Genomic DNA, 26094 nt, shown 5'->3' with positions numbered 1-26094 from the left:
GAAAAAATGTCAAAATATATTTTTATATTTGGAAAGCAAAATGCCTTTCTCACATAATAATTTGGAACATTAAAAGCTATTGGTTTTTTTTTTTCTTATCTGACATGATGCACAGGAAAATAAATGTCATTTCTGCACATAAATCTCACTAGTCAAAATGGAAGTCAGAGGTGGTGGGAATGGTGTCATGAGATTTTCAGGCTTATCCAAAGGGGTCATGGGCTTAAAAAGGTTGCAGAGCACTGCAGTAATGAGATGGACTGGTTTCTGAAGAAAAGTGAGAAAAGAAAACCATTAACTCCAACTGTCACTCTTCCAACTGAATATTGAAACCACTTGGGAACAAATTTTGAGTGAGGTTTACAGTCATAAACAACATTGGTGTTTTTGAGGTTTGCTTGTGAATCGCCATTTAGCGGTACCACATGCTTCCTAGAGATGTGTTTAATTGTCATATTTTAAAACCTTCAAACGTGTTAAGTTGCCTGTTACACAGAGCTAACTTATTGAAAGGTTTCTGTTCGCTTAGATTAGTGGATTTGTGTGTTGTGTTTTGGCTTCGTGAACAGAAGATTCAGGAGACTGGAATTTCCATTCTACTTTCACAATGACGGTGTATAAATGGGAACAAGTCACTGAGTATTTTATCTGTAAGTCTTTGGATAAAATGTACTGCATCCAAGGGTGACTTGGCTCAAAATTTGTCACTATGGACTGCCAAGGTTCATTTGACAGACTTGGCCAACTTGGTAAGTTTCTTCCTCATTCTTTCTCCTTCTGTATATTGAAGATAAATGAGGGCACGAGATCCAAAGTGCTAGCTGCTTGTTGTAGTGATAGTCATGGTAGTAATGTAGTGACAGTCGTGGTATGATGGTAGTGGTATTCTTATTATATATATCCCTCCTTAATGTCAGAGGGGAAATGAATGAAGGAGACCGGAACATTCGATCATGTTTTAAAGACAGTGGGTCTAGAAAAAGAAAGCTGATTTTGAGCCCTAATTCTGCTGGCTCTGTAACTTGGTCAGGATGGTTTAAGTTCTCTGAGCTTCAGTTTCCTTGTTTATAAAATTGAGGTCACAATAGCTACCTGATGGCATCGCTTTGAGAACTAGATGAAATAATGTTTTTAGGAATGAGGACTGTGCCTAGCATTTTGTCCCAAAGATGATGGGAACCACTGTAAACTTTTCAGTAAAAGAATGATATGATTAGGTTTATGTTTCAGTAAATGTGAAGGATCAGTAGGGAGCACATAAAACTGGAAAATGAGATTTGAAGCAGGGAAACAGGTGAAAAAGTTGGAATATGACTGAAAAATTACATAATCTTAAGTATAGCAGAGGAAGAAGTGGCGAAAATGAGACATCCTTGAGTGATGGCAGTGAGGCCTGGTCTCATTGGTCTTTGTACCCCTGGTACCAAGCATGAAGCCTGACCTACAGTTGGGGCTGAGAAAATATTTTACTTGATTGTAGAATTGCCTCAATTTGATTCATTGTCATCACAAAAGGTAATAAGGTGAGAAATTCTGTTGTTCTAACTGATGTGTGGTTTTTTTTTTTTTCATGTTTCTGCTTTCCCCCAACTCTCTCCCTCTTTTCAATTCAGGGAGCTAAACATTTTGCCTTCTTATCCTTGGGAAAGAGGCTCCATGGGAGAAAGTAGACTTTAAAAGTGTTATCAAATTAACAAATGATCATTGTTTCAAAAAATCCTCATCTCATTTGGAAGAATACATGATGAATTAGAGTCAATGTCTCCTTCACAAAAATAAAAAAAAAAATTCTTGCCCTGAATGATGGAGAGAAGCAGAGGGGGTATGATAAGATCTGGTGGCTTTCTAGGGTAATGGGGATGAACCAAGGATTCAGGAAACTGGATAAGCTTGAGGAGGCTCAAGTTTCTGTCCCTGGGTAATGTCTGGGGGTGTGAGTGGCAAGAGGCAAGTTCCAGCCCCACCACTGTCCTAAGGGGGCAGCCCTACTGTTGTCTGGGTAATGTAAGCTTCACTGAGTTCCTTGTTTAGAGCATGGCATTGCAACAGCAAATGAATCTAGGACTGAAGAATATAAGTTTCCCACAGATCATAGCAGTGCCCTACAGTGGAATTTTCCCACACGGAGGTGTGACTCAAAGGAGAATCAGGGTCTTAAAGAGGCCTACTGATGGGAATGACAATGAAGGGCAAAACGGTGCCATATTGGCCTGCCAATGACCAACGACTGAGGTCTGGAAGGGAACCAGGACCTCTGAGTGGATGATAGTGTAGACACCCACCAAAATCAGATATTCTCTCCTACTCCATCCTGATACTTTGACCCTATGAGTCCTGTGAACCTAGTGACCCCCAAAGTTCTGATGCAGCCCTGGGCAAGCCGAGGAGCTTACATTTGAATTAACTCAAATTATGTCTTTACTATGCAAAAGTGTGGGGACTCACAATATAAATTGAGTTCGGTTATAAAAATATGAAGAAAATTTCTTGGGCACCTCATTTTGTCAACTGACATTCCAGATTCCTATATGAATAAATTCTTGGACAAATTAGTAGAAGTAGAGTTGGCACTGATTTTAAGTTGCTGCATGAACACATTCTATGAGGCACAGGTCAGAACCCACCTGAGGTACAGATTTAATCTAGGAACCCACTCTTCAGGATTATTGCCAAATTGAGCCTGATAAGAATGGAAAGAGAATAAAAATCATGCAATATGAAAAATCATGTGAAGAACTGGGATCGTTAGCTGGGACTCTAGCAGTTTTCTAGCAGTGAGGACTAAGGCTGGAATTCCTGCAATGTTTGTGTAGCACGGGCTGTTTTCCAGCTACTATCTCAAGACCTTCATAAAAGTTAATTTCAGTTCTTATGAAAAACCAGAGCAATAAGTACTATTATTATCCCCATTTACCAGGTGAAAAAATAAAGATGCAAAGAGGGTACATAATTTGCTCAAGTTCATATAGCTGATATGTGACAGAGCCAGGATTCATTGGCCTCACTTCTCTCACTGTCATGTTCTAATTAGTGTGACAAAGAACTTTATTTACAGTCAGAAAGGACTATGAGCCACAGGAGCAGTGATTTCACTGAAAGTGAGTTAGGCAGGTGTCATGGTTGGTATCGAGAAACTCTGAGGTCTCTGATTCTGACTTCTATGAGGCTATTTCCTTGATACTTTACTGGCTAATTAAATTTTTTAAAAATTTGGTTTGAAATGACCTTTTTCTCCCTCAAGTGGCATGTGAGACTTACTCAACAAAAAGCAATAAAAATCTAGCTCAGGTGATGTAGCTCTTGTTCTATGTACATAATCATCCTTACAAGTACCCTATTGAAAAATAGCAGACTTTTGTAAGTGAAAATATTTTATTTATGTAGTTACAAAGCTAATTGAGGATGACTTGGTGAAATTTTTTCAGATTCTATCATGCTTAAAACAAAAATCTTTTTTGGGAGGATGACTCTATTTCCTGATTGTTGATTCTGATGGCTGAATTTCTAGGGGTTCGTTTTTCCTACATGTTTTGGAATTTTGGTTTGAGAGCTCATCTTGTGGAAGAGGGGGTCCTCTACCCATTCCCACTTCTATCTGCATTCACTTCTGTCTAACAAACCTGAGATTATCATGATCAATCTATTCTTCCATCTCATTATAACACTGGAAGTGTCACAATTGGTTGTCCATGAGGATCTGTCTCTTAGGAATATCAAGAGTTTCAGTACTTCTGGAATGCATTCAGAAAGTGGATGAGTACAATGAAATGAGGGCAAACTCCAACTTGCTTTATGTAACACTGACCTTTTCAAGTATGCAACTACAAAAAATTCAAGAAAGGGTTATATTGTATTTTAGACTGAACATTATCAACAGTGGTTTACCATTTTGGAAAATCAAATTACTGACAGTCTAAACACTTAGGTTTTTGAGTTGCCAATACTGTGCATGGCATTAATTGGCTGCTGTAGCTATCTCTTTCACTGTGATTGCTACACAGAGTTGCAAATATCTAACAACTTCCTTACACCTTTCAATGTGACTGTGACCAAGCATTTACATATTGAAGTTATAAATTCCTTTCCTTCTATTTATTCTTTATCGTAAAGTTAGTCTTATAGTGATTTTTAAAAATCTGTATATAGGTAGGTTAATTTATTGTTAAATTTCATTTGGGGCAGAACAGAGGGTACTATAAATATTTATTATAAAATGGAGGTTTGAGGGTTTAAAGAGCTTTCGTTTTAAGTTTCTATCATCCCCAAAACCTCAAAATGAAACCAAGCCCAAACCTCTCAATTAGAAAACCAGGGCTTCCTTGAATCTTGACTCAGGTTTACTAAAAGAATATATGACACTTCACGAAAGTTGGTAGGTGGTAAGGTTTCCAGGGAAAGTATTGTGAAGCATATATCAGGTTTAGAAAAAACCAAATATCGGGATTAGAAAATTTTACTGTCTCAGAATATTGGCAGAAACTGTCTACTTAGCATGTGTTAACGTACACATTATATAAGCAAGTGCTGTAGCAAGCCTTCAGTATTCATACACATTTCTGTTAGAGTATTTATGTATTTTTTTTCTTTCTCTTATTCTCTTACACGGATGAGTAAGGATGTCTGATAAGGATATCAGAGGATACATTTTAGCTCCAAGACAGGGGAGATCCGAAAAACAGATGACCTTCCTTTTTTAAACTCAACATTGCTTTCCGTTGACTTGGTGGAGGTTCTTTGCCTTTATTCCATTTTTCTCCTTGAAATACCTTTTCTCTCTTTATTTCCACTCTTTCAAGTCCTATGTTATACATTGAAAGAATAAATGGACAAAAATGTCTAATGAAAAAAGGGAAGCAAAGCTTAATGAATGAAGAGTCATCTTGCCAAATAATAAGATGTTTTATTATTTGGCCATATTGAATAAAATACCATGTTAAAGTACAAGAATATTACAGAAGAAGACTCTACCAAAAGCTGTTATGATAAAAATGATAAATGAGTAAAGATTATTATATAAAGGGTGAGTACACAATAGATAAAACTTGGAAAGTTAGATTCTTACTATATATCATGTATCAAAATAAATCTAACAGAATTTAAAAGTTTTATTTAATGTAAAAGATGGCAGAAAATATGGAGGATGGTGAGTATCATGATCTCAGAGAGGGAAGTAACTCTATACGAAAACACAGAAAGCAAACCAATGGAGAAAATCACAAAGAAAGAGATGGATCAAGTTAACTACTTTAAAAATTTTGTTCTTATTTGTAGTGACAGTATGCCTGTTGTTAGTTCCTACTCTATGCTCATGACGTGGTCTTTAGGCCCTATGAATGTGTGTCTCCAACATGAGCACATCTGCTGCTTACAGGTGTCCAGGTTGGGTTCCATACAAGGTCACAACAACTAAGAGAATGACAGTCACATTGGAGAAACATTTATTATTTTGATCTATTTTTATATTTTTATTATAACTTGTTTTAGGTTTCAAAGATAGGCTATTTGTATATTTATTATAACAGTTCCCTAACTAATCAAGTAAAATATCTTTTTGTAATAGAATACTAGATACTGTTTTGCTTGGATAGTGAAGGAATGAGCTTAACATACAAAAGGCTTTGTTGATGTAACAATAAAAAATGCTTCTAATACTGGAAGCTATTTTTCACAAATTTCATGAGCTCATCAGAAAATACCTTAGAATGAAAAAGAAAAATTCCCTGGTGGTAAAATGTAGCTAAATTTTGTGTCTTATTTTTAGTTAACAGTATTGTCTCTTGTCTATTTTACTAAAATGATATTGCAGAGTTTCCATTTAAGCCTAATAATACTTTCATCTGACATGAGTCACTATAGAATGAGTAATATTTATTTACCATTACCACATAATGATCTAATTATATCATAGCCATTATTATGTTGTGAAATTTTAATTGCTGTTAAAGCTTAATGGCTCCTAAAATGAATAAAAGTTAAAAATTTTACACATTCTAAAGTAAATGTATAAAATGATCACATTATTTCTGCCCAACAGGGTATCATGATCAGAAAAACAAAATGAGAATCCACCATCCAAAAAACAAAAAAGAAATTATTTGGGTCATTGAATATCAAGGGGAAGAAATAAAAGGAAATGATTAGTCTCAGGAGAATCTAGCAGACTTCACAGAGGGGACAAGTGGTGAGTTTACTCTTTATTTCTATGTGAATGGGAATGGATGAATTTCTTAAAAAAAAAAAAATGAGGGAGGAAAAACACCCACATAGAATCCATTAAATGAAATACACTTTCTGTTGATCCAGTTAAAGTCCTTGTATTTGAATACTGAAAGCAGAACTCTCTCGTTGAGATTATCCATCTCCAACAGGACAAGTTTATCTTCTCGAAGAAAGCACAGATAGGAAGTTTTTGAAAACTTCTCATATAAGAATTCCAGCTAATGTTAAAAAAAGAAATCCTAACTCTTGTTACTTTTTTTTTTAAGTTGAAGGAAATCTTCCAAAAAAAATATATCTATATCTATATATATTATTTTATAAATCCCTTATGAAAAGAAAACAACTGAATAAAGAGAATGGAAGCACAGAATGACAGATTTTGTCACTTGTCATAAAAAAATGAAGAATAAAATGCATCACTATCATTTTATTAAGTGTTTAACTTTTGAAAACAATAATTTTGATGCTATAGGAAATAAACTATTTGAAGATGAGAAACTGTTAATGTGTCAGTAATAAATGTATACTATAAATTTTTATGTATTTAGCAAAACATTTGAGCATTCAGAGAATTAAATGAACAACTGAATGACAATAGGAATCTCCTTCATTTAGTAGAAACCATAGCAAAATTGGATAACATCACCACTGACACTTAAGCATAACACAAACATCAACACCAAATAACAATATGGCACATTATGTAGGGGATGAAATATAAAACCAAAAATCAAGATTATAGCAGATGGAATTAACAAGATTATTTAATGAGGTTAACAATGCTAATTATTATTAGATCATTTTAGATATAATCAATGGTGTACTGATAACCTCTCTTAAAAAAGAAAATCTGTTTGTGGCACTTGCTGATTTCAATGTTGCAAACACTCCTAATAAGGCTGATTTCAAGCTCCTAATAATTTAACAACCGGTTCACAAAACTCCTGAATATTTAATGGTAGGCTTTCACCAGCCAGTGCAAGCTAGCTCCTACATACCACATACACATATAATCAAAGCTCCGTAGAACAGACGAAAACTGGTGTTAGATCTGTGAATTTAAAAATGGAAGTCATGTTATTTTTACATGTGACAAGTTGGGGGCAGTTCTGTCCAGTAGGTGACTTAAGTAAAGAATAATTATATATGTATTTTTAGTAAGCACTTAGAAGAGAAAATCTGGAAATCTAAATCCTGGGTACAATAATAGCAAAAATGTGCAAGGAAAACAGCAACTTGCAACAGTTGATGTTTGAAAATGATAAAATATTCTGTATTCTGATTTCTGTGCATTTTTTTAAACTGGGAGGAAATGAGACAGCAAAACTCTCTAGTACCTCTGAACAGCTTTTTATATGGCACAAAGTATAAAACCACTTTTCAGCCTCAATAACAATTAAAAAGCACTGGATACGCATTTACTAAACGTAAGTATTTAGCCATTGTTGAATTTGGAATAGGAAATGCAGTTGGTAACACAATGTTACTAAAAACACAAGTAGAGGAGGGAAGATTCAGTGGGGGTGGGGTGTGTGAAATGGGTGACAGGGATGTAGGAGTGCACTTGTCGTGACGAGCTCCAGGTGATGTATGGAAGCATTGAATCACTCTATTGTACACCCCAAACTAATATAACACTGTATGTTAACTGTACTGAAATTAAAATAAGAAACCCGATTTAAAAATTTAAACATTAAAAAAAATTTTTTTTTTTATTTGACGGACAGAGATCCTAAGTAGGCAGAGAGGCAGGCAAAGAGAGAGGAGGAAGCAGGCTCCCCACTGAGCAGAGAGCCTGATGTGGGACTCGATCCCAGGACCCTGGGATCATGACCTGAGCCAAAGGCAGAGGCTTTCATCCACTGAGCCACTCAGGTGTCCCAAATTTAAACATTTTTAAAATTAAAAAAATCCATTGATAAAAATAAATAAAAATAAAAACACAAATAGAGGCAGGTTAAAAACTCTTAAAGTTTTTTGATGACACTAATAAATGCATATGTTCTAGAAAAGAAGCCAAAGAATACTTGAAAAAATATCAAAAGTTATATGTATTTGTTTAGCTCTAATTTATCATATTTTAAAAAGTATTAATGTTGTAAGCAAAATGTTGCAGAAACTGAAATTCAAGACTTAAGTAATACCCTTCAAATGTCATCAAAGAGATTAAGAAATTTATTTTTTATAAAAGTATGACTGTGGTTTTTATGAAAAATATATTACTGTTGTTAAAGATATTACAATCTCTGGATGTAGATGTGAATCTCAAAACCTACAAGGAAAAAGACCAGATTTGACTGGAAATCCCACAATCAACCCATCTTTGTCAAAAACCAAAATTTCCAAGTGAAGAATTTTGTTTTCTGTATCAGATACAATAATATTATCATTAAAGAAAGTTTTATTTCTTATTTTATTTTTTCTTTTATTTATTTTTAATTTTTTAAAGTTTAATTAGCCAACATGTAGTACATCATTAGTTTTTGATGTAGTGTTATTTATGATAAAAACTTAAAAAAAAAGTTTTATGATGCCAAGAAAATACTACACCTATTTTGGTGCTCTAGATAACACCATTTGATGAAATATGAAGAAAATGAAATAGTACACTACACAAAAAGTTAAAATCTACTGATGACTGTAACAGCAAATGTGATATTTATGGGTCACAAATATTTGAAAAACTAAAATCTTTAAGCTGTTTTCTAGAATCTACATAGATTTCCTCTGAAATATTGCAATTTGAATATCGAAATGTTTGCAGCAATAACTTACTGAATACGTTTTCAAGTATTCTGATATTTCTCAGGCTATAAGTAACTTCCAATTTCAGTTGCCAGTGACGAATATAGTTTCAAAATTAAAATGTGCTTAACACTAGTTAAGGTTTGTACTATCTGAAGAAAAGTAGTGAGCAAATCAGAGATTATTTCTGTGGAAAATGAGATACTGGATCAAGTAAGCATTGAAATCATCATAAAGAATTCATTTCCATAAAGCAACTATTAAAAACATATATTCTGACTGTGCTATTTGTAACCATTTTGATTAATTTTTTCATTTTCTATTATTTTATGCTCAATAATCTTATTTTTGTAATTTCTATAAAATATCTTTTATTTTGTAGAAGTAAAAGATAACTAATAAGTTTTATTTAAAGAAAGAAACATTTCTAATTTGCTCATTATGTGAACCAAAAGTATTCTTTTTTTTTTCAGTAAATCAGTATCTTTTTTTAAATAATTATTTTTATTTTTTTATAAACATATAATGTATTATTAGCCCCAGGGGTACAGGTCTGTGAATCGCCAGGTTTACACATTTCACAGCACTCACCATAACACATACCCTCCCAACGTTCATAACCCCACCCCCCTCTCCCTACCCTCCTCCCTCCAGCCACCCTCAGTTTGTTTTGTGACATTAAGAGTCTCTTATGTGGGGAGCACCTGGGTGGCTCAGTGGGTTAAAGCCTCTGCCTTTGGCTCAGATCATGATCCTGGGGTCCTGGGATCGAGCCCCATGTTGGGCTCCCTGCTTGGCAGGGAGCCTGCCTCCCCCTCTCTCTCTGCCTGCCTCTCTGCCTACTTGTGATCTCTGTCAGTCAAATAAATAAAAAAAACTAAAAAAAAAAAGAGTCTCTTACGTGAACCAGAAGTATTCTTGATTAAACATATTTATTTATACATGGTTGTGTGACTGTTTATAAAAATTATACAAATATACATTTAAAATGTGACAAAAATGAAAAATGGAAATTACTGTAGTTTATGTTTTATTATATTTATTTCTGTATTGTTAGTACTAATGTATTTTATTTGTGGCCTAAAATGTCTATAAATAATATTTTCTTAATAGCGCCATTAAATATGCTTCACTAAAAATTGTTTTAGCTATTTTTGAGAAAGTATCCAAAGGACTGTTTCTTTTTCCTTTTTTTAAAAGATTTTATATTTAAGTAATCTCTGTACCCAACATGGGGATCGAACTCACAACCCTGAGATCAGGAATCTCATGTTCTTCCCACTGAGCCAGCCAGGCAACCCCAAAAGACTATTTTTTGTGTTTATTTTAATATCAAGTTTTAATGGCTGTTACAACTGAAAATTATCCCTCAGAAGGATGTTAGTAAAGAGCTTCAGTACAAATGTTAAGCTCAGTATCTATCATGAGGCTTAGGGGAAAAGATTTAAGTAGTGAATGAGTATCATGTGAATACATCTATGAAAAATTAGGGATTCGTCTTGACATATTAGATTACATATAGACCATTTTGCCAATCAGAGTGACTATATGCTACCAATAGATAGTCAAATAAAATGTATAAATAATATGCAAGTCTATAGCTATATATCAAACAGTCTTATTATTAATTTTAATTGGTCTGACCAATCTCTTGGCAGATCTGATGAGTTTCTAAAGTAGGTAACAAGAAGTGGAGTGTCAGCCCCAGCTCATTTATGTTTACACTGATAATAGTGTATTCAGCCCACATTTATTTGCAGGAAACTTCTAGACACTTCTGTGTATTTGAAGGATAATTAAAAAAAATTTTTTTTAAGTAATCTCTACACCTAGCATGGGGCTTTAACTCGTGACCCCAAGATCAAGAGTCATATGCTTTTCTTTTCTTTTTCTTTTTCTCTTTTTTTCTCGTTAAAGATTTTAATTATTTACTTGACAGAGAAAGAGAGAGAGAGAGCACAAGCAGGGGCAGCTGCTGGCAGAGAGAGGGAGAAGCAGGCCAGCCACCCAGGCACCCCAAGTCATATATTCTTCTGACTGAGTCAGCCAGTTATCCCTGAAGGATAGTTTAAATAAAGCTGGGTACTATAAGCTGTAGATCTTTTTAGTCACATATAAATGGCAACACATGGAAATCTTCCAAAGAGGGATAAAGGGCAGCACCATCAACCTTTCATGTTTTAGGGACATAGCCTGGGTGGCTCAGTGGGTTAACCATGTGCCTTCGGCTCAGGTCATGATCCCAGGGTCCTGGGATGGAGCCCCACATCTGGCTCCTTGCTCTGTGGGAAGCCTCTACCTCTGTCTGCTGCTCCTCCTGCTTGTGCTCACTCTCTAAACTCTCTCTCTCTCTGACAAATAAAATTAAAGCAAACGAACAAAAAACCCTTCCATGTTTTAGAGCAACATCTTCTCTTGGTTATCCCTTACACCTGATAGGTGATTCAATCGAAGGATCCCAGGGTCTTGATATGTGATCCAAAAAAAGGATCCAAAGGTCCCAGGGTTTGTGTCTGTATTAAATATTGGCAAAGTTTAATTTTTATATTTTTTAAAGATAAATAAAAAGAAATATTTCAATAATTTCTCTCTGCTCCCCTAGTGAATCATATGCTTACCCCCAGGGGTATGCCTTGTCCAATACAAACCCAGACAATTGGAATTTCCCTCAAACTAGGAAAGGCATAAGGATGTTGTGCTGCCAAAAAGATGATGAATATTCACTATAATTATGAATTTTTTATATTATCACTGAATATGTCACCAAAAAAACCCCCAACTAAATGGATTTTGCTAATTGGAAATTAAAAATTTTAGAATGCTTTTTTGCATGTAAATACTTAATGCTATATAATAAACTGAGAGTTTTACAGTAAGTTTGAAAGGAAATGGGTTAATATCTTATTTTCTCACAATCAACAAACTTAACATATAAAGACTTTAAAAATTTTTTTTTTGGGCGCCTGGGTGGCTCAGTGGGTTAAGCCGCTGCCTTTGGCTCAGGTCATGATCTCAGGGTCCTGGGATCGAGTCCCGCATCGGGCTCTCTGCTCAGCAGGGAGCCTGCTTCCTGCTCTCTCTCTGCCTGCCTCTCTGCCTACTTGTGTTCTCTGTCAAATAAATAAATAAAATCTTTAAAAAAAAATTTTTTTTTTAAACTGCTGGAGAAAGTTTTTTAAAGTCACAAGGCATAAACAGATGATTCACAGAACAACAAATGACTGAGGGACCACGAGAAAAAGCCTCGTAAGTAATCAAAGAAATGTAAAATAAAACATAAGACTATCATTATCCCTCTAACAAATTATCTATGATAAATGGTCTCTAAAGATAGTCTTCCATAATTCCTCCATTGCTGTGCATACATGTTATACCTCTCATCAAGAGGTGGCATTTAGGGTTGCCTGGGTGGCTCGGTTAAACATCTACCTTCAGCTCAGGTCATGATCCCAGGGTCCTGGGATAGAGTCCCACATTGGGCTCCTTGCTCAGCAGGGAGCCTGCTTCTCCATCTGCCTGCCTCTCTCTCTTTCTCTCTCTCTCTCTGGCAAATAAATAAATAAAATATTTATTTAAAAAAGAGGTGGCATTTATTTCTTTTTCTTTAGAATTTGGGCTGGTCTTGTCACATGCCTTAATCAATAGAATGGGGTAGAAATGATGCTGTGCATCTAATACGTAAAGATGCGCATCACTTGATTATATGATGGTTCTATGTTTAATTTTTTGAGGAAACTGATACTGTTTTCCATAGTGGTTGTTCCATTTTACAATCCCACAAATTGTGCACAAGAGTTCTGATTTCCCTACATCCTTGCCAATGCTTGTTATTTTCTGTTTTTTTTTCTTTTAATTTTATTTTTTAATAGTCATCCTAATGGGTATAAGGTGGAATCTCATTGCTCTTCTGATTTGCATTTCTCTCATGATCAGTGATGTTAAGCATATTTTCGTAGGCTTGCGGGTCATTTTTATATCAGCTATCTATCATCTATCATCTATTCAAGTCCTTTATCCTAAAGAATTGAAAGCAGGGTCTCCAAGAGATGTTTGTATGGCCATATTTGTAGTAACATTAGTCACGATAGCCAAAAAGTGTAAGCAACCTAAATGTTCATCAGTGGACGAATGGATTAACAGAATGTAGTATATATGTGCAAATGGGTATTATTTATACAACGGGATATTATTCAGCCTTAAAAAAAAACGAAGCATCTTGTTATGCTGCAACATAGATGAACTTTGAGGACATTATGTTAAGTAAAATAAACCAATCATGAAAAGACAAATATGGTCTGATCCAATTATATGAGTTGTCTAAAATGGTCAAATTCATAGAAACAGAAAGTAAAATGATACTTACTAGGGGTTAGGGGAGGAGGAAATAGAAGGTTGTTTAATGGGTGTAGAGTTTCAGTTTTGCAAGATGAGAAAGTCCTGGAAATTTGTTGTAAAACAATGTGAATATATTTAATGCTAATGAATTGTTCAACTTAAAAATTGTTAAGATGGTAAGTTTTATGCATATATCATTTACTGCAATTAAAAATTTAGAAATTTAGTAAATTTAAATTTGATAAAATGTGACTCTCCAGGTGGAAAGTCATAAAGATGTTCATTATAGTGCTATTTCTAGTAGTAAATTAGTAATTTATTATTGAAATATCTATCAACAGAATTAGGGCTAAGAACATGAATTGTGATATATCTATATGATAGATTATTTCAATGATGTAAAAAATCTATGAAGCTGAGTGAATATAGAGATATGAGAAGTGAATATAGAGATATAAGAGAAAACTCTTTAGTGTGATCCAAATACATAAAAAATACATAAACATATGTATGTATAGATGTTTGTTACATATGTAATATAATCATACATAGACATATTCTTTGCGTGCGTGTGTGTGTGTGTGTATTTACATATCATGTCTGTTATATATATGCGTGTAACCAGTTTATTGAAGTAGCCAGACTTGGTAGGTTTCAAATATAAAGTAACTTTATTCTTCCACGCAACTGCCTTTTTCAAATAAACTCTGGAGACTCATTCTTCTGTCACCAAGATGAACTTGTGAGCAGATCCTATAGCTTGTATAGTCGTTTGAAGATATTAAAAAGCTTAGCCTCAGGGCACCTGGGTGTCTTGGTTGGCTGAGTGTTGGACTCTTGGTTTTAGCTTAGGTTGTGGTCTCATGGACTGTGGGGTCTGGCCCTGGGTCGGGCTCTGTACTCAGTGGAGAGTTTGCTGGAGATCCTTTCCCTCTACCCCCCTCCCCCAACTCTCTCTCTCATTTAAATAAACCTGTAAAAAAAAAAAAAGCCTAGCCTATGCTAGCTTCATAACTTTAGTCTCTTGTTTTGCGACACTTCTTTCCTGGTCCAGCTTAGGAAACCTGCAGTAGAAAAAGGGGATTGCTTGGTTGCTTCTCAATTACCCACTTTACTTTTTCACCTCCCTTCATGCTCACTCAAGTGCCCCTCTATCCTGCTGGATTGAAGGAAGGTAGGGAGGAAAGGAAAGATCAGAAAAGATAACTGCCATCCTCCCTTTGACATGACAATGGTTTAGATGCTGATTTCCAAACAGTGTCTTGGTGTTCTCTAAAAACCATCTTCCTGGTCCCACCCACGTAATCCTCTTGTCTTCTTTGCCAACTTCCCTCCAACTTTCTCCACTCATGAAGATGCGTGCCATCCTTGCCTAGTTTCATACTACTGTCTTCTCAGCCTTCTCCAGGTGGCTTGTCTTCATTATAGGTACCTTCTTGGAGGTGGACCATTTTGAGATGATTGCAGTCATGGTCCACGAAGACCAGAAAAACAGGGATTTTTGTTTCACTGAACTCTCAAAGTGCATGCAGATGATTTTTAACTTGGGTGTTTTGTTTTTGTTTTTGTTTTTTTCCCTCCTAGTGCCACTGATGTCTTCCCTTAGCCTCTCCTCTCCAGAATTTTTCCAGGAGGGAATCAGATACTGGTACTTGTGTCTACCAAACTCCAGAGAACCCTAGCCAAGCCATCCAAGTAATTTTCTTGAATCTTCATATTTGGATCAAGGTGAGAGAGAAGCACACCTCCTACAGATGTTAGGAGGAGCAGTACATCTGTTGTTCTAGGACAGCTCTCTCTCTGAGGCAGGTTTCTCAACTATAACACTATTGATATTTTTGGCCAGATAAGTATTTGTTGTGGGAGACTGTCCTGTGCATTGAGCATCATCTCTGACTTTTAGTCACTAGGTGCTAGCAGCATAGCACCCCACCCCCTGTACTAGTTATGAAAACAAAAATGTCTCCAGACATTGCCAAATGTTTCCAGTTGAGAGGCATTGACCTAAAGGCATTCTTTCTATAAAACTTCCTACTTCTTTTTTTTTTTTTTTAAAGATTTTATTTATTTATTTGTCAGAGAGAGCGAGCGAGAGCGAGCACAGGCAGATAGAGTGGAAAGCAGAGTCAGAGGGAGAAGCAGGCTCCCTGCGGAGCAAGGAGTCTGATGTGGGACTCGATCCCAGGACGCTGGGATCATGACCTGAGCCGAAGGCAGCCGCCCAACCAACTGAGCCACCCAGGCGTCCCAAAACTTCCTACTTCTTAGGGACTTCTTCATCTTCTTCTTCTTCTTCTTTTTTTTTTTTTTAAAGGGATAAAGTGGGTGGTGGGTTTATGCTGGCAAAAGAGAACCCCAAATACAAGTTCTGCATAGATGGTACAGTGTTTTGCTTTAGAATGTGGGGACACTTGGTATGCTGAAACCCCAAGATAAGAATAATTCTATTTAACAACTTGTTGTTCCACATACAATGACTAAAAAAAAAAACACCTAAGTGATAGAAGAGATAAGAAAGCATACCAAAATATTAATAGAGACTATCTCTGAATGGTAAAATCATTAGTGATGTCTTAAAATTATAACTTTAGTATTTTATACAATGAATTTATAGTTAATGTACGGAAGTATTTTTTTTTTAAGATTTTATTTATTTATTTGACACACACAGAGAGATCACAAGAAGGCAGAGAGGCAGGCGGAGAGAAAAAGAGGGAAGCAGGCTCCTGCTGAGCAGAGAGCTTGATGTGGGGCTCGATCCCAGGACCCTGAGACATGACCTGAGCCAAAGGCAGAGGCTTAACCCTCTGAGCCACACAGGCGCCCCCAGAAGTATTTTTTTAAAAAATAAGACCAAACAAATCATACCAACTTGGAAGACCTAACTCAGATGCCATTTCCTTCATGATGACTTTCCAGATCACCAACCTAGAAATCCTTTTTTACTTCTGGAACAATAATTGCAGTTGACTTCTCTCAAACACCATAACCCTATACATGCACATAATCTTCACAGTCACCCCATTAACTAGAGACTTTGTTCTTCTTGTTTTGCAGATGAAGAAACTAACTTTAGAGAAGTAAATAAGTTGCCCAACTGGTCTAATCCTGGAAACCAATAAGACAGAGCTGTCACTCAAGACTGAATTTGTCTCTTCAGTCCATTTTTTGCCCCCCATAATATTGGTCACTGGGAACCTAGAACTTAATGGTGTTTTACGTGAATTTAAATATTACTAGAACTTTTTTTTTCTTTGTCTGCATAATATTCTCCAACAAATTATAAACAGTTTCTTTTAGAGAATAGGCTATTGAGCTTTCATTAAATATCTTCATACAGGGCCACAGGGTATGTAGATTACCGAAGTAGTGCTTAGGTAGAACAAAATGGCAATCACTTATAAGTTATATATAAACATGAGACTAACCCATAATTTCTACCATTATTATTCAACATCACTTTCTAATGGCAATATCATAAGTCATGAACATGACATGAAGATATATGATTAAGGATATATAATTATAATGATGATATATAATTAAGCAGGTGCCCTGCTGCCTAAATATTCATGTTTTTTATATTCATGGAAAAGGAGAAACAATTAATATATACTGTAAAAAAACACATTGTTAGTCATACTAAACAAATTTTAGGACAAAATTATTATGTAAACTGAACATATCCATTGTACCAAATTATTTATAATGCAAACTCAACATAATAATAATAATGGTAGAGCCTATGATGATTAAAAAGAGAGGTAACATATGAGGAGGCACATGGCCTTGAGAGACCCATGCCAGAGCTTTAGTCTTGAAGAAACAAGAACAAGCTGATTTCCACTTAATGCAGATGAGACACCCCAGATATGACAAGACTTTGGTCCTGGTGGCCTAACAGCTGGCTGAGTAGGGTGAACAGCTTGCAAATTTTCAACCCTAGAACTGTGTGGTGGTGGTACAAACAGGAACTGATAGTAGTCAGAATAGGTACAATGCATCTTCTTTTGGAAAATTATTGCAAACAGCAAAGTTAATGGTAAACTCAAAGGTGCAGACTTTGTACCAATGATACTAAGAAATGTAGTCTATGGACCAACATTGGCATTACTTTGGACATGCTATTTCTTGGTCCCTGACCTAGAACTAAGTAATCAGAATCTTCGGAGTTAGGACCCAGGAATTTACATTTTAACCTGCTCTCCAGGATGATTCTAATGGATGCTAAAGTTTAAGAGAAACGGTCTATACCACCGCCACCACATTTACCACCCTAACAACAGGAAGAGGCTCCTTAAGAATCCATTTAAAGTGTAAATTTCTAACTGTGCTGTCCAAGACAGTAAACATGAACACCATGAGGCCACTGAGCACCTGAAATGTGGCTGGTCCGAGTAAAGATGTGTTGCAAATATAAAGAAAACGCTGGGTGTCAGAGACTGAGTATGATTATGGAATGAAAAATATCTCATTAATAATTATTTATATTGACTACATGTTTAAATAATAATATTTCAGATATATGGGATTTGATAAAATGTATTATTTGTTTCATCTGCATCTTTTTACTTTTTGACAGAGTTACTGGACGTTTAAATTTGCATATATGGTTGGCATTATATTTCTATTGGACAGCATTGTTCTATTTAATTGCCTTAAAAAAAGGAGATTTCGAGGAGAAGTCAAGATGGCGGAGAAGTAGCAGGCTGAGACTACTTCAGCTAGCAGGAGATCAGCTAGATAGCTTATCTAAAGATTGCAAACACCTGCAAATCCATCGGCAGATCAAAGAGAAGAAGAACAGCAATTCTGGAAACAGAAAAACAACCATTTTCTGAAAGGTAGGACCAGTGGAGAAGTGAATCCAAAGCGACAGGAAGATAGACCCCGGGGGGAGGGGCCGGCTCCCGGCAAGCAGCGGAGCAACGGAGCACAAAATCAGGACTTTTAAAAGTCTGTTCTGCTGAGGGACATCGCTCCAGAGGCTAAACCAGGGCGAAGCCCACGCGGGGTGAGTGTGGCCTCAGGTCCCGCAGGGTCACAGAAGGATCGGGGATGTCTGACTGTCGCAGAGCTTGCGGGTATTGGAACAGGAAAACCACTACAGAGACAGAGCCGACAGTAAGATCACAGCTTGGGCTTACCTTGAACCTGTCGCAGGCTCAGTGAGCTCGGAGCACAGCCGGAGGTCAGGCAGACGGGAGTTACTGGGCGCTGTTCTCTGAGGGCACACTGAAGAGTGGGGCCCCGGGCTCTCGGCTCCTCCGGGCTGGAGACCCGGAGGCCGCCATTTGTATTCCCGTCTTCTGGAACTCTACGGAAAGCGCTCAGGGAACAAAAGCTTCTGAAAGCAAACCCGAGCGGATTACTCAGCCCGGCCCCTGGTAAGGGCAGTGCAATTCCGCCTGGGGCAAAGACACATGAGAATCACTACACCAGGCCCCTCCCCCAGAAGATGAACAAGAAACCCAGCCAAGACCAAGTTCACCTACCAAGGAGTGCGGTTTCAATACCAAGGAGAGCAGCAGAATTCCAGAGGAGGAGAAAGCAAAGCACGGAACTCATGGCTTTCTCCCTGTGATTTTTTTAGTCTTGCAGTTAATTTAATTTTTTTCTTTTTCATTTTTTTCTCTTCTTCTGCTAAAATTTTTTTTAACTTTTACCCTTTTCTTTTTTAACGTTTTTAAACTAGTTTATCTAATATATATATTTTTTCTTTTTTATATTTTTCTTTATTGGTTTTCTTTTTTTAAATTCTTTTCTTTTTTTTTTCTTTTTTTTCTTTCTTTCTTTTTGAACGTCTTTTTATCCCCTTTCTCCCCCCTCACAATTTGGGGTCTCTTCTGATTTGGTTAAAGCATTTTTTCCTGGGGTTGTTGCCACCCTTTTAGTATTTTACTTGCTCCTTCATATACTCTTATCTGGACAAAATGACAAGGCGGAAAAATTCAACACAAAAAAAAGAACAAGAGGCAGTACCGAAGGCTAGGGACCTAATCAATACAGACATTGGTAATATGTCAGATCTAGAGTTCAGAATGACAATTCTCAAGGTTCTAGCCGGGCTCGAAAAAGGCATGGAAGATATTAGAGAAACCCTCTCGGGAGATATAAAAGCCCTTTCTGGAGAAATAAAAGAACTAAAATCTAACCAAGTTGAAATCAAAAAAGCTATTAATGAGGTGCAATAAAAAATGGAGGCTCTCACTGCTAGGATAAATGAGGCAGAAGAAAGAATTAGTGATATAGAAGACCAAATGACAGAGAATAAAGAAGCTGAGCAAAAGAGGGACAAACAGCTACTGGACCACGAGGGGAGAATTCGAGAGATAAGTGACACCATAAGACGAAACAACATTAGAATAATTGGGATTCCAGAAGAAGAAGAAAGAGAGAGGGGAGCAGAAGGTATACTGGAGAGAATTATTGGGGAGAATTTCCCCAATATGGCAAAGGGAACGAGCATCAAAATTCAGGAGGTTCAGAGAACGCCCCTCAAAATCAATAAGAATAAGCCCACACCCCGTCACCTAATAGTAAAATTCACAAGTCTCAGTGACAAAGAGAAAATCCTGAAAGCAGCCCGGAAAAGAAGTCTGTAACATACAATGGTAAAAATATTAGATTGGCAGCTGACTTATCCACAGAGACCTGGCAGGCCAGAAAGAGCTGGCATGATATTTTCAGAGCACTAAACGAGAAAAACATGCAACCAAGAATACTATATCCAGCTAGGGTATCATTGAAAATAGAAGGAGAGATTAAAAGCTTCCAGGACAAACAAAAACTGAAAGAATTTGCAAACACCAAACCAGCTCTACAGGAAATATTGAAAGGGGTCCTCTAAGCAAAGAGAGAGCCTACAAGTGGTAGATCAGTAAGGAACAGAGACAATATACAGTAACAGTCACCTTACAGGCAATACAATGGCACTAAATTCATATCTCTCAATAGTTACCCTGAATGTTAATGGGCTAAATGCCCCAATCAAAAGACACAGCGTGTCAGAATGGATAAAAAAAACAAAACCCATCTATATGTTGCCTCCAAGAAACTCATTTTAAGACCAAAGACACCTCCAGATTTAAAGTGAGGGGGTAGAAAAGAATTTACCATGCTAATGGACATCAGAAGAAAGCAGGAGTGGCAATCCTTATATCAGATCAATTAGATTTTAAGCCAAAGACTATAATAAGAGATGAGGAAGGACACTATATCATACTCAAAGAGTCTGTCCAACAAGAAGATCTAACAATTTTAAATATCTATGCCCCCAACGTGGGAGCAGCCAACTAGATAAACCAATTAATAACAAAATCAAAGAAACACATCAACAATAATACAATAATAGTAGGGGACTTTAACACTCCCCTCACTGAAATGGACAGGTCATCCAAGCAAAAGATCAGCAAGGAAATAAAGGCCTTAAACGACACACTGGACCAGATGGACATCACAGATATATTCAGAACATTTCATCCCAAAGCAACAGAATACACATTCTTCTCTAGTGCACATGGAACATTCTCCAGAATAGATCACATCCTTGGTCCTAAAGCAGGACTCAACCGGTATCAAAAGATTGGGATCATTCCCTGCATATTTTCAGACCACAATGCTCTGAAGCTAGAACTCAACCACAAGAGGAAGTTTGGAAAGAACCCAAATACATGGAGACTAAACAGCATCCTTCTAAAGAATGAATGGGTCAACCGGGAAATTAAAGAAGAGTTGAAAAAAATCATGGAAACAAATGATAATGAAAATACAACGGTTCAAACTCTGTGGGACACAACAAAGGCACTCCTGAGAGGAAAATATATAGCGGTACAAGCCTTTCTCAAGAAACAAGAAAGGTCTCAGGTACACAACCTAACCCTACACCTAAAGGAGCTGGAGAAAGAACAAGAAAGAAACCCTAAGCCCAGCAGGAGAAGAGAAATCATAAAGATCAGAGCAGAAATCAATGAAATAGAAACCAAAAAAACAATAGAGCAAATCAACAAAACTAGGAGCTGGTTCTTTGAAAGAATTAATAAAATTGATAAGCCCCTGGCCAGACTTATCAAAAAGAAAAGAGAAAGGACCCAAATAAATAAAATCATGAGTGAAAGAGGAGAGATCACAACTAACACCAAAGAAATACAAACTATTATAAGAACATACTATGAGCAACTCTACGCCAACAAATTTGACAATCTGGAAGAAATGGATGCATTCTTAGAAACATATAAACTACCACAACTGAACCAGGAAGAAATAGAAAGCCTGAACAGACCCATAACCAGTAAGGAGATTGAAACAGTCATTAAAAATCTCCAAACGAACAAAAGCCCAGGGCCAGACGGCTTCCTGGGGGAATTCTACCAAACATTTAAAGAAGAACTAATTTCCATTCTCCTGAAACTGTTCCAAAAAATAGAAATTGAAGGAAAACTTCTAAACTCATTTTATGAGGCCAGCATCACCTTGATCCCCAAACCAGACAAGGATCCCGTTAAAAAAGAGAGCTATAGACCAATATCCTTGATGAACACAGATGCGAAAATTCTCACCAAAATACTAGCCAATAGGATTCAACAGTACATTAAAAGGATTATTCACCACGACCAAGTGGGATTTATTCCAGCACTGCAAGGTTGGTTCAACATCCGCAAATCAGTCAATGTGATACAATACATCAATAAAAGAAAGAACAAGAACCATATGATACTCTCAATAGATGCTGAAAAAGCATTTGACAAAGTCCAGCATCCCTTCCTGATCAAAACTCTTCAAAGTGTAGGGATAGAGGGCACATACCTCAATATCATCAAAGCCATCTATGAAAAATCCACTGCAAATATCATTCTCAATGGAGAAAAACTAAAAGCTTTTCCGCTAAGGTCAGGAACACGGCAGGGATGTCCATTATCACCACTGCTATTCAAAATAGTACTAGAAGTCCTAGCCTCAGCAATCAGACAACAAAAGGAAATTAAAGGCATCCAAATCAGCAAAAAAGAAGTCAAATTATCACTCTTTGCAGATGATATGATACTATATGTGGAAAACCCAAAAGACTCCACTCCAAAACTGCTAGAACTTGTACAGGAATTCAGTAAAGTGTCAGGATATAAAATCAATGCACAGAAATCAGTTGCATTTCTCTACACCAACAACAAGACAGAAGAAAGAGAAATTAAGGAGTCAGTCCCATTTACAATTGCACCCCAAACCATAAGATACCTAGGAATAAACCTAACCAAAGAGGCACAGAATCTATACTCCGAAAACTATAAAGTACTCATGAAAGAAATTGAGGAAGACACAAAGAAATGGAAAAATGTTCCATGCTCCTGGATTGGAAGAATAAATATTGTGAAAATGTCTATGCTACCTAAAGCAATCTACACATTTAATGCAATTCCTATCAAAGTACCATCCATCTTTTTCAAAGAAATGGAACAAATAATTCTAAAATTTGTATGGAACCAGAAAAGACCTCGAATAGCCAAAGGGATATTGAAAAAGAAAGCCAAAGTTGGTGGCATCACAATTCCGGACTTCAAGCTCCATTACAAAGCTATCATCATCAAGACAGCATGGTACTGGCACAAAAACAGACACATAGATGAATGGAACAAATAGAGAGCCCAGAAATAGACCCTCAACTCTATGGTCAACTAATCTTTGACAAAGCAGGAAAAAAGGAAAAAAGAAAAGGAAAAGAAAACTAGTCAAAAAGGAAAATTTTAAACTGAATGATTAAAGAATCATGAGAAAAAAAACTCGACTTCTATACACTATTTTCCCTTAATGCTGGAGTTTTGCAGTTCTGTGTGCTTTATAAACTCAGTATTCCCCTGGTGTTCCATCTGGTCTTCTGGGGAAGGGGCCTGTTGCACTGATTTTCAGGTGTCTTTGCCTCGGCTTAGTTACACCATACCTTGCCAAGGGGCGAAGGTCAGTGTAAGTTGCTTTGGATTACTCTATATGGCTTTTGTCCTTGAAGGCTTTCTACACTGCTTTAGAGGATGAAACAAAAAAAAAAAGAGAGTGCCCCAATCTGCAGCCCTGGGGCTGAAAGATGACACCCCCCCCCTTTGTAAACCCTTAGGCAAAAGCAGTCTTCATTTTTGTGTGTGCCAAACTGCAGACTCCTGCAGCATGTACCCTCACCTATCCAGCCGGGAGGTGAGGAGGTCACCGTGGGCCTGCTACTTGCAGTGCCCCTGCTTGGAGAGCAGTCGCCCAAGTGTGCCACAGTTCGTAGTCAATAGAAAATCGAGCTGAAAGCCCACTCCTGGGCTCACAGACTGAAGCCAGTGTCCTTGCTCCAATGCTTGGAATCTCTGCTGACTGCGTCACCCCTGTTCTTTCTGTGAACCTGGGGATCCTGAGACCACATTGTCCCACCTAGGATTCTGCCCTGCTTTACCACCTGAGCACCTTTCAGGAGGGACATCTCTCACTGGAGCAGGCTTTTAAAGGTTCTGATTTTGCACTTTGCTACTGTATCACTTCCCAGTAGCCAGCTTGTGGGGGCTCCCTTCCACCACCTACTGTTTATCTTCTAATATATCCCCTCCAATTCACTTCTCTGCACCTCCTACCTTGCAAATGTGATTTTTTTTGTTTGTTTGTAGAATTCCAGCAATTCTTTTTTTACATCTCTGGTTGAATTCATAGGTGTTCAGAATGATTTGATAGGTACTTAGCTAAATTCAAGGGACTAGATGAAAGGCAGTCCTCTACTTTTCTACCACCTTGCCTCCCTTTATAGCTACTGTTATTACCCCCATTATAATGATAAGGAAAACTGAAGCTCAGAGAGAGTGCTCAAAGTTACCAGGTGATACGTGACAGAGCCAGAAGTCAATTCAGGTCCATCTTTCCCCAGAGCACATACTTTTACATATTTCCCTTTACTTCTTCTACTTGTTAGACAATATACTGAAAAAGAGAACTATTTATTTTCAATAACATTTCTGTACATTAAAATGATGCATTTGTTCAAGCTATATTAAGTAGAAGCAGATCATTAGAAAGAAATAATGACAGACTCTATGTATAATATGTGAATCCATACATATTTAAGATATAAAGCCACTCAGAAATTTAGACACAATATTCTTTGGTTTTGCATCCAATCAAGGGCTTCTTTTACTGTTCCCATAATAATTCTTTATGTTTTGTTTTGTTTTTAAGTAGGCTCCACACCCAACATGGAGCCCAACATGGTGTTTGAATTCACCACCCTGAGATCAAGACCTGATCTGAGATCAAGAGTCGGAGGCTCAACTGATTGGGTCAGCCAGACATCCCTCCCAGAATAACTCTAAAGGTTGGTTATATCACAAAGAAATCTCTCCAAATTCATTTGGCAGTATTTAGATCAGAAACAAATCAAGAGAAACCAGCAACTTCATAACTTTTGAAATACTCCATGCTATGTCCTATCAGTGTCAAGGTCTGAACTAGCCTAGGTCACAGATAGGCTATTAGTTAGGGTGGTCTTTTTTTAATAAATGATTCTTTTCACCAGAAGATCTGCTAATGCATGATGAAATGACACCTTTTAAAATGTAAACAGTCACATCTTGGGTTATGGACATTGGGGAAGGTATGTGCTATGATGAGTGCTGTGAAGTGTGTAAACCTGGCGATGATTCGCAGACATGTACACCTGGAGCTAATAATACATTGTATGTTAATAAAAAATTAAAAATTAAAAAAAACCAGACATATCATCAGTCTAATGCCTGACAGAGGAGTCAGGAAGATTGCCACCAATATGCTATTCATTCTAACTGTTCCTGTTCCATAAATATTTGCAATTGTTGATAGAAGACATCACCAGGGCAAACTTCAAAGTCAAGGGGATGCAGAACAACAAAGATGTCCAACAATAACCAACAGCCTGTTTGAATATGTATTAAAAAATGAATAAAGTGTGCATTCCATCATCCATGAAATAATCTAATAAAACACCAGAATATGGAACTATGTACTGAAGAACAGAAGGAGGGAGAATATCAGAAGCAGTAGCGAAAATTGCAGTGGTGTACCTCATGGCACCAATATCTATAAGCCTCTTCATCAACTGGAATAAACTTGAGTTCTTATGATTAACAACATTGCTTTTTATTAGTTCCATTTGAAACATATCTGGTTAATAATAGTGTCAACAAAAATTGGTGTTCTCTTAAAGAGTTTGCCCCTAATAACAAATTTGAGTTGACCATAGCCAGTTAGCTCCAAGCTATTCACAACTTCAGTGGTGGCCTGCACAGATGTTGGTAAATGTTCCCAGTTGCTTTTGGATCAAGTCTCCTATGGGTTTTGGGACCAAATGGACCCTGTCCACCAATGGTGTCATCAAGGAGATGTATAAGTGAATCACAGAATTCAATCAATCGGAACTTCTAGGATAGTGATTTTCTTCTTCACAATGTTTATTTCCTACATTACAACCACAGACTTCTCAGGTTCTGAGTTTATAGGAAGACATTAAAAATAAAACAGAACAAAATTCCCCTGTTTTGCTTATGGAGTCCTCACTCCATATACATTAGTAATACCATCACCAGTCAATAATATAGACCTAATCTCTCCCAAATCAACAAAGGTCAACTCCAATAACACAATCTTCAAAATTGAGTCATGAATGATTCTTGTTGCAGTAAAGGCTGACAGCCAATTTATTTATTAAAAAACTGCGGGTTGGGGCTAGGGTGGGAAATGACAGTAGTTATGACCACATAAAGCATTTTTGCAGCTTATCCTCAGGTGACTTCGTGGGAGCTGATG

At 36.9% G+C, this 26094-nt stretch overlaps 1 long non-coding RNA gene across 2 annotated transcripts; it reads left to right on the top strand.

Annotated features, from left to right (window-relative positions):
* The first annotated feature begins 452 nt into the window (after positions 1 to 452).
* Positions 453 to 24920, top strand: LOC116579099. Of its 2 annotated transcripts, none has more exons than XR_004281143.1 (3): positions 453 to 749; positions 14884 to 15027; positions 24493 to 24920. It is a non-coding gene; the product is annotated as an uncharacterized LOC116579099 (long non-coding RNA). The 2 variants fall into 2 exon arrangements; XR_004281148.1 differs by lacking the exon at positions 453 to 749 and adding an exon at positions 6062 to 6181.
* The last annotated feature ends 1174 nt before the right edge of the window (positions 24921 to 26094 follow it).

The sequence above is a fragment of the Mustela erminea genome, chromosome 1 (assembly GCF_009829155.1).
Source record: "Mustela erminea isolate mMusErm1 chromosome 1, mMusErm1.Pri, whole genome shotgun sequence".
NCBI lineage: Eukaryota > Metazoa > Chordata > Mammalia > Carnivora > Mustelidae > Mustela > Mustela erminea.
This window is presented reverse-complemented; position numbering and strand designations above follow the sequence as displayed.